The sequence below is a fragment of the Chiloscyllium plagiosum genome, unplaced genomic scaffold, assembly GCF_037043375.1.
Source record: "Chiloscyllium plagiosum isolate Xiang-an unplaced genomic scaffold, Cpla_swu_hap1 HiC_scaffold_12, whole genome shotgun sequence".
Taxonomy (NCBI): Eukaryota; Metazoa; Chordata; class Chondrichthyes; order Orectolobiformes; family Hemiscylliidae; genus Chiloscyllium; species Chiloscyllium plagiosum.
The window spans coordinates 105378437-105387907 of NW_028270150.1; positions in this window are offsets into that span (position 1 = coordinate 105378437).

A 9471-nucleotide genomic window follows, 5' to 3' on the forward strand; every position below is an offset into this window, starting at 1 on the left:
TTCTAATCCAAACCTCCAACTCACCCTCAATGCCATATCTCCGTATTTTCTGCAGTAGCCTACCATGGGGAACCTTATCAAACGCCTTACTAAAATCCATATATACCACATCTACCGCTTTCCCCTCATCAACCTCCTTCGTCACCTTTTCAAAGAATTCAATAAGATTTGTGAGGCACGACTTGCCCTTCACAAAACCATGCTGACTATCCTTGATCACATTATTCCTATCCAGATGTGCATAAATCCTATCCCTTACAATTCTCTCTAAGACTTTGCCCACAACAGAAGTGAGACTCACCGGCCTATAGTTACTAGGGCTATCCCTACTCCCCTTTTTGAACAAGGGAACCACATTTGCTATCCTCCAGTCTTCTGGGACTACTCCTGTAGACAAAGAGGACATAAAAATCAAGGCCAATGGCTCTGCAATCTCCTCCCTTGCTTCCCAGAGAATCCTAGGATAAATGCCATCAGGCCCAGGGGACTTATCTATTTTCACCTTTTCCAGGATTTCCAACACCTCTTCTCTACATACCTCAAAGCCATCCATTCTACTTATTTGTGCCTCAGTATTCTCATCGACAACAATGCCCTGTTCCTGAGTGAATACTGAAGAAAAGTATTCATTCAGTGTCTCCCCAATCTCTTCCGCCTCCACACGCAACTTCCCCCTACTATCCTTGACTGGACCTATTCCTACCCTAGTCATTCTTTTATTCCTAACATACCTATAGAAAGCCTTAGGGTTTTCCCTAATCCTATCTACTAAGGACCTTTCATGTCCCCTCCTTGATGCTTTTAGCTCTCTCTTCAGGTCCTTCCTGGCTACCCTATAACTCTCAATCGCCCCAATTGAACCTTCACGTCTCATCTTGAGATAGGCCGCCCTCTTCCATTTAACAAGGGATTCCAATTCCTTATTAAACCACGGCTCCCTCGCACGACCCTTTCCTTCCTGCCTGACAGGTACATAATTATCAAGGACACTCAATAGTTGCCCCTTGAACAAGTTCCACATATCATTTACACTCTTGCCTTGGAGTCTACTTTTCCAAGCCACACATCCTAAGTCATGCCTCACCGCATCATAATTTCCCCAGCTATAATTCTTGCCCTGTAGTACACACTTATCCCTCTCCATCACGAGTGTAAAAATCACCGAATTATGGTCACTATCCCCAAAGTGCTCACCTACCTCTAATTCTAACACCTGGCCTGGTTCGTTACCCAGAACCAAATCCAGTATGGCCTCACCTCTTGTTGGCCTGTCTACATATTGTGTCAGGAAACTCTCCTGCACACATTGAACAAACACTGACCCATCTAACGAACTTGAACTATAGCTTTCCCAATCAATATCAGGAAAGTTAAAGTCGCCCATAACAACCACCCTATTACTGTCACTCATCTCCTGAATCACCTTCCCAATCCTTTCTTCAATGATTCTAGGACTATTAGGAGGCCTGTAAAAGACTCCTAACAGGGTGACCTCACCTTTCCTATTCCTAACCTCAGCCCAAACTACCTCAGATGGCAAGTCCTCATCCATCAGGTAAAAACAATGACTGCAGATGCTGGAAACCAGATTCTGGATCAGTGGTGCTGGAAGAGCACAGCAATTCAGGCAGCATCCGAGGACAGGCAAAATCGACGTTTCGGGCAAAAGCCCTTCATCAGGAATAAAGGCAGAGAGCCTGAAGCATGGAGAGATAAGCTAGAGGAGGGTGGGGGTGGGAGAGAGTGGCATAGAGTACAATAGGTCAGTGGGGAAGGAGATGAAGGTGATAGGTCAGGGAGGAGAGGGTGGAGTGGATAGGTGGAAAAGGAGCTGGGCAGGTCGGACAAGTCCGGACAGGTCAGGGGATCGAGTTTCTGGAGGTTAGAAGCTAGGATGAGGTGGGGGAAGGGGAAATGAGGAAACTGTTAAAATCCACATTGATGCCCTGGGGTTGAAGTGTTCCGAGGCGGAAGATGAGGCGTTCTTCCTCCAGGCGTCTGGTGGTGAGGGAGCGGCGGTGGAGGAGGCCCAGCACCTCACAACGCGCAGCCCTCCAATCCCTCTGCTCCAATCCTGACCTCACCATCAAGCCAGCGGACAAAGGGGGCGCAGTGGTAGTCTGGCGCACTGACCTCTACATCGCTGAAGCCAAACGCCAACTCGAGGACACCTCTTCCTACCGCCCCCTTGACCATGACCCCACCCCCCATCACCAAACCATCATCTCCCAGACCATACAGAACCTCATCACCTCAGGAGATCTCCCACCCACAGCTTCCAACCTCATAGTCCGGGAACCCCGCACTGCCCGGTTCTACCTCCTTCCCAAGATCCACAAGCCTGACCATCCTGGCCGACCCATTGTCTCAGCATGCTCCTGCCCCACTGAACTCATCTCTACCTACCTCGACACTGTCCTATCCCCCCTAGTCCAGGAACTCCCCACATTCGTTCGAGACACCACCCACGCCCTCCACCTCCTCCAAGACTTCCGTTTCCCCGGCCCCCAACACCTCATCTTCACCATGGATATCCAATCCCTCTACACCTCCATCCGCCATGACCAGGGCCTCCAAGCCCTCCGTTTTTTCCTCTCCAGACGTTCCCAACAGTACCCCTCCACCGACACTCTCATTCGTTTGGCCGAACTGGTCCTCACCCTTAACAATTTCTCCTTTGAATCCTCCCACTTCCTCCAGACCAAAGGGGTAGCCATGGGCACACGTATGGGCCCCAGCTATGCCTGTCTCTTTGTTGGCTACGTAGAGCAGTTGATCTTCCGTAATTACACCGGCACCACTCCCCACCTCTTCCTCCGCTACATTGATGACTGCATTGGCGCCACCTCGTGCTCCCGCGAGGAGGTTGAGCAATTCATCAACTTCACCAACACATTCCACCCTGACCTTAAATTTACCTGGACCATCTCTGACACCTCCCTCCCCTTCCTGGACCTCTCCATCTCCATCAGTGACGACCGACTTGACACTGACATCTTCTACAAACCCACCGACTCCCACAGCTACCTGGATTACACCTCTTCCCACCCTACCTCTTGCAAAAATGCCATCCCGTATTCCCAATTCCTCCGCCTCCGCCGTATCTGCTCCCAGGAGGAGCGGTTCCACCATAGAACACACCAGATGGCCTCCTTCTTTAGAGACCGCAATTTCCCTTCCCACGTGGTTAAAGATGCCCTCCAACGCATCTCATCCACATCCCGCACCTCCGCCCTCAGACCCAACCCCTCCAACCGCAACAAGGACAGAACGCCCCTGGTGCTCACCTTCCACCCTACCAACCTTCGCATAAACCAAATCATCCGCCGACATTTCCGCCACCTCCAAACAGACCCCACCACCAGGGATATATTTCCCTCCCCACCCCTCTCCGCCTTCCGCAAAGACCGTTCCCTCCGTGACTACCTGGTCAGGTCCACGCCCCCCTACGACCCACCCTCCCATCCTGGCACTTTCCCCTGCCACCGCAGGAACTGTAAAACCTGCGCCCACACCTCCTCCCTCACCTCCATCCAAGGCCCCAAAGGAGCTTTCCACATCCATCAAAGTTTTACCTGCACATCCACTAATATCATCTATTGTATCCGTTGCTCCCGATGCGGTCTCCTCTACATTGGGGAGACTGGACGCCTCCTAGCAGAGCGCTTTAGGGAACATCTCCGAGACACCCGCACCAATCAACCACATCGCCCAGTGGCTCAACATTTCAACTCCCCCTCCCACTCTGCCGAGGATATGGAGGTGCTGGGCCTCCTCCACCGCCGCTCCCTCACCACCAGACGCCTGGAGGAAGAACGCCTCATCTTCCGCCTCGGAACACTTCAACCCCAGGGCATCAATGTGGATTTTAACAGTTTCCTCATTTCCCCTTCCCCCACCTCATCCTAGCTTCTAACCTCCAGAAACTCGATCCCCTGACCTGTCCGGACTTGTCCGACCTGCCCAGCTCCTTTTCCACCTATCCACTCCACCCTCTCCTCCCTGACCTATCACCTTCATCTCCTTCCCCACTGACCTATTGTACTCTATGCCACTCTCTCCCACCCCCACCCTCCTCTAGCTTATCTCTCCATGCTTCAGGCTCTCTGCCTTTATTCCTGATGAAGGGCTTTTGCCCGAAACGTCGATTTTGCCTGTCCTCGGATGCTGCCTGAATTGCTGTGCTCTTCCAGCACCACTGATCCAGAAGTCCTCATCCATCGTCCTTTCCACCGCTGTAATACTATCTTTGACAAGCAATGCCACACCTCCCCCTCTTTTACCCCCCCCCTCTGACCTTACTAAAACATTTAAATCCCGGAACCTGCAACAGCCAATCCTGTCCCTGTTCTAGCCATGTCTCCGTAATAGCCACAACATCGAAGTCCCAGGTACCAACCAACGCTGCAAGTTCACCTACCTTATTTCGTATACTTCTTGCATTGAAGTATACACACTTCAAGCCACTTCCCTGTTTACAGGCACCCTCCTTGGAAATTGATGCCATGTTCCTCACCTCCCTACACTCCAGGCCCTGCACCCTGAAGCTACAATCTGGGTTCCCATGCCCCTGCCGAGTTAGTTTAAACCCCCCCCAAGAGCACTAGCAAACCTCCCCCCAAGGATACTGGTTCCCCTCAGGTTCAGGTGTAGACCATCCTGTTTATAGAGGTCCCACCGTCCCCAGAAAGAACCCCAGTTATCCAAAAACTGGAACCCCTCCCTCCTGCACCATCCCTGAAGCCACGCATTTAATTGTTCTCTCTCCCTATTCCTCGAATCTCTATCACGTGGCACGGGTAACAAACCAGAGACAACAACTCTGTTTGTTCTAACTCCAAGCTTCCAACCTAGCTCCCTGAAAGCCTGTCTAACATCCTCAGCACTCCTCCTACCTATGTCGTTGGTGCCAATGTGGACCACGACTTCGGGTTGCTCCCCCTTCCCCTCCAGGACCCGGAAAACACGATCAGAGACATCACGTACCCTTGCACCTGGGAGGCAACATTCATGGGATGTGGGTGTCACAGGCTTGGACAGCTATTACTGCCCAATTAAAAGTCAGCCACACTGTCTTAGCTCTGGGGTCATATGTAGGCCAGACCAAGTAAGGACAGCAATTTCCTTCCCTAAAGGACAGTAGTGAACCAGATTGCAATGAGAAGTGTGTATGGCACCAGCAAGGGTGCATTTGAAAGGTATAGGCTATTAGATCGGGTCTACTCAAGTGTATAGTAATCACTTCAGAAGGAATATACTCGAAAAGAAGTTGAAAAGGTGCGGATCAACACCGTTCCTGAATCTACACTGTTGAATACTTTAAGAATTTTATATATTTCAATTGTATCACCTTCCATTCTTCAAATTCTAGAGAATACCAGAGCTGTCTCTCCTGTCTGTCCTGACGGGACACTCCACCAAGCCAGGAATAAGTCTGGTGAATCTTTATTGCATTTTTCTGTGGCAGGTAGTCTCCTTAGATAAGGAGACTAAACATTTACACAGTAGTCCACTGTTCTGCTCACCAGGGCTCTAAACAATTGTAGTAATATTTCTTTACTTCTATTGCTCACATCCTCTCTCCTTGATGCCTCTTGCTTGCATTTCAGTGTGTTCCCACCTATTTTATGGTCATTAGCAAAATGAAATGGTTAAATTGGGCCAAATCATCCAAATAATTGAGATAAGATAGTGTTGGATAAAAGAGGCATTTTCACGATAGCAACCTTGAGATGGCTCATGGGGATAAGTTGAGGGCTATCAGTTGCATTTTAGTCTTCCGAATGAGCCTACCATAAGGGACCTTGTTGAAAGCCTTACTAAAATCTATGTAGACAACATGCACTGCTCTACCCTCATCGATCACCTTTGTCCCCTCCTCGAAAAATTCAATCAAGTTGCCACCATCCCAGACAAAGCAGTTCCTTTGAACACTGCCTCATCCAGTAACTGAAACAACCAAACCGTCTACCATACGGAGTCTGCTGTTCATGCAATTCAAGATGTACTGCCGCAACTAGCCACGGTTTCATTCGATCAGTTGGTCGATGTCCTAGCTGACTTAGCAGGACAAGGACATCTGGTGTGTGGAATACCCATCTCCTCCAAGTCACACATAATCCATATTTGTGTGTATATTACCAATTCTTCAATGTCACGGAGTCAAACTCCTTGAGTGCACTGTGAGAGTTCCTTCACAAAATATGCTTCAGTTCAGGAAGACCCACATCACAACCAACTCCTAAGGACAACTAGAGAGGGGCAATAAATGTTGACTTGCTCCAGTGAAGTGCTCATTGGGACAATTAAGTGAATCAAGAAGAGGACTCTTTGTCAGGTATGAAATTTTCTACAGTTGATATCCTCCAAGTGTACTTTAGTAAAATTCAGCTGTATATAATTATAGGAGAAAGTGAGGACTGTAGACGCTGGAGATCAGAGTTGACAGTATGGTATCGGAGAAGCACAGCAGGTCAGGCAGCATCCAAGGAGAAGAAGGATCGACATTTCGGGCATCAGGAATGAGGTTTGTGGGCCGGGAGGTTTGAGGGGTTGGTGCTAAGAGATAAGTGGGAGGGATGTGGGGCTGGGAGGAAGGTAGCTGGGAATGTGATAGGTGGATGAAGGTGGGGGTGAAAGTGATAGGTCAGAGAGGAGGGTGAAGGAGATAGTTGGGAAAGAAGATGGACAATTCAAGAGGGCGGTGCCGAGTTGGAGGATTGGGACGAGAATAGTGTGGGGTGAGGGGAAATAAGGAAATTAGTGAAACCCACATTAATGTCATGTGGTTAGAGGGTCCCAAGGTGGAAGATGAGGTGTTCTTCCTCCAGGCATCAGGTGGTTAGGGTTTGGCAATGGAGGAGGCCCCAGACACGCATGTCCTTGGTGGAGCGGGAGGGGGAGTTGAAGTATTCAGCCACGTGGTGGTGGGGTTGGTTGGTGCGAGTGTCCCAGAGATGTTCTCTGAAACGATCCAAAAGTTGGTGTCCAGTCTCCCCGATGTAGAGGTGACCACATCAAGTGCAATGGATACAGTAGATGACATTGGTAGAGGTACAGGTAAATTTCTGTCGGATGTTGAAGGACCCTTTGGGACCTTGGATGGAGGTGAGGGGGGGGAGGCGTATGCACAGGTTTTGCAGTGGCAGGGGAAGGTGCTGGGAGTAGGGATGCGTTGGTGGGGGTGCATGAATCTGACAAGGGAGTTGCAGAGGGAATGGTCTCTCCAAAACGCTGATGGGGGTGGGGAAGGAGAAATATCCCTGATGGTGTGGTCTGTGTACAGGCAGCAGAAGTGGCAGAGGGTGATGCGATGTGTCTGGAGGTTGGTGGGTGGAAGGTGAGGACCAGAGAGGTTCTATTGCCTGCCTAGTGTTCGAGTTCAGGATACCTCATCTGGACTGCAGAGGAACTTAGAGTGGGAGGGTAAAGATCCAGTGGGCGTTGTCCACATAGATAACAATGATATAGATAAAACCAGGGCAAAGGTTCTGCTAAGGGAGTATGAACAGCTAGGAGCTAAATTAAAAAGCAGAACCAAAAGTGTAACAATCTCTGGTTTACTACCTGAGCCACGAGCTAATTAACACAGGGTCAATAAGATTAAGCAGGTAAATGCGTGACTGAAAGATTGGTGTTGGAGAAGTGGGTTTGAATTCAGGGGACACTAGCACCAGTACTGGGGAAGGGGGAACCTTTTCCAATAGGATGGTCTTCCTCTGACCCATGCTGGGACCAGAATCCTATTGAATCACATAACTGGGGCTGTAGGCGGGGCTTTAAACTAAAAGGTGGGGGGAGGGTTCCGTTATCAGGAAAATTAGGAAACCCAAATGAAAGGAGGAGGTAAGAGTGCAGAACTCAGGAGAGGTTATTGAAATCTCTAGCAACAGACACATATAGGACAGAGTGTATGGAAAGGGTTAGCAATCAAATTTCAAGCACACTGGATGAACAAATGACAATGAGAAGAGGGATGGTTAATACAAAACTGAAAGTGTTATATCTGAATGCACGCAGTATAAGGAACAAGGTAAATTAGCTTGTGGCACAGATCAAAATTGGCAGTTATGACGTGGTGGGCATCACGGAGACATGGTTGCAAGGGGATCAGGACTGGGAGCTGAATATCCAAGGATGTACATCCTATCGAAAAGATATGCAGGTGGGCAGAGAGGGAGGGGTTGCCTTATTTGTAAGGAATGAAATTAAATCAGGGCAAAGCAGGATCAGTTGGTGTAGAATCTGTGTGGGTAGAATTGAGGAACTGCAAAGGTAAATAAAAAGCATAGTTGGAGTTATGTACAGGCCTCCAAACAGTAATCAGGAGCCCGGGCACAAGACACAGCAGGCGATAGAAAAGATGTGTAGGAAAGGCAAAGTTACAGTGATCATGGGGAATTTCAATAAAAAGCTGGATTGGGAAAATCAGGTTGGTAGTGGATTGCAAGAAAAAGAGTTTGTGAAATGTCTGCGAGATGGCTTTTTGGAGCAGATGTAGCCCACTGGGGAACAGGCAATACCGGATTTAGTGTTTTGCAATGAGGCAGACTTGACAAGGGGGCTTAAAGGTGAATGAACCCTTAGGAGGCAGTGATCATAGATTTACAGTGATTGCAGTGATTTACTCTGCAATTTGAGAGGGAGAAGATAGAATCAGGGGTAACAGTATTACAGCTGAATCAGGGAAACAACAGAGGCATGAGGGATTTGCTGGGAAGAATTGACTGGGAGGGGAGTCGAGCAGGAAAGACAGTGGAACAACAATGGCAGGAGTTTCTAGGAGTGATTCAGGAGACACAGCAGAGATTCATCCCGAGGAAAAAGAAGCATGGGACATGGAGGATGAGGGAACCGTAGCTAACAAGGGAAGTCAGGGATAGCATAAAAGCAAAAGAGAAAGCAGATAATGTGGCGAAGGGCAGTGGGAAACCAGAGAATTAGGAAGCTTACAAAGACCAAAAGAGTGCAACAAAAAAAGAAATAAGGAGGGAGAAGATTAAATATAAGGGTAAGCTCACCAGTAATATAAGGGAAGCCCCACTACTATCTCTCCAACATCACTTTCCAGTGGCCCAAAGTCCACTTTTGCCCTTTATATATCTAGTGGGAAATAAGGGAATGGCTGAGGAACTGAATAATTACTTTGTGTCAGTTTTCATGGTGGAAGAAATGGCATTTAAGAGGATGACTCAGCAATGCAATCTCCAAGATAATTTGAGGCATCTAATAATTGTGAATTCTCACACACCTGTGAAAAAATCTGAAAGAAAATGTTTTTCTGATAAAGATTCAAGATGACCCAGTGTAACTGATACTAGAGAGAAGACATAACATATGATCAGCTGGAAATAAGACCAACATCGTCCCAAGTTCATCTTCGAGTTAACATTTTTGATTGTTCAGACCAAAATTATTTCAAGGTCTGATTTTAATTTTACCAATGAAGCAAGCCAGTAGATGCACAGTGTG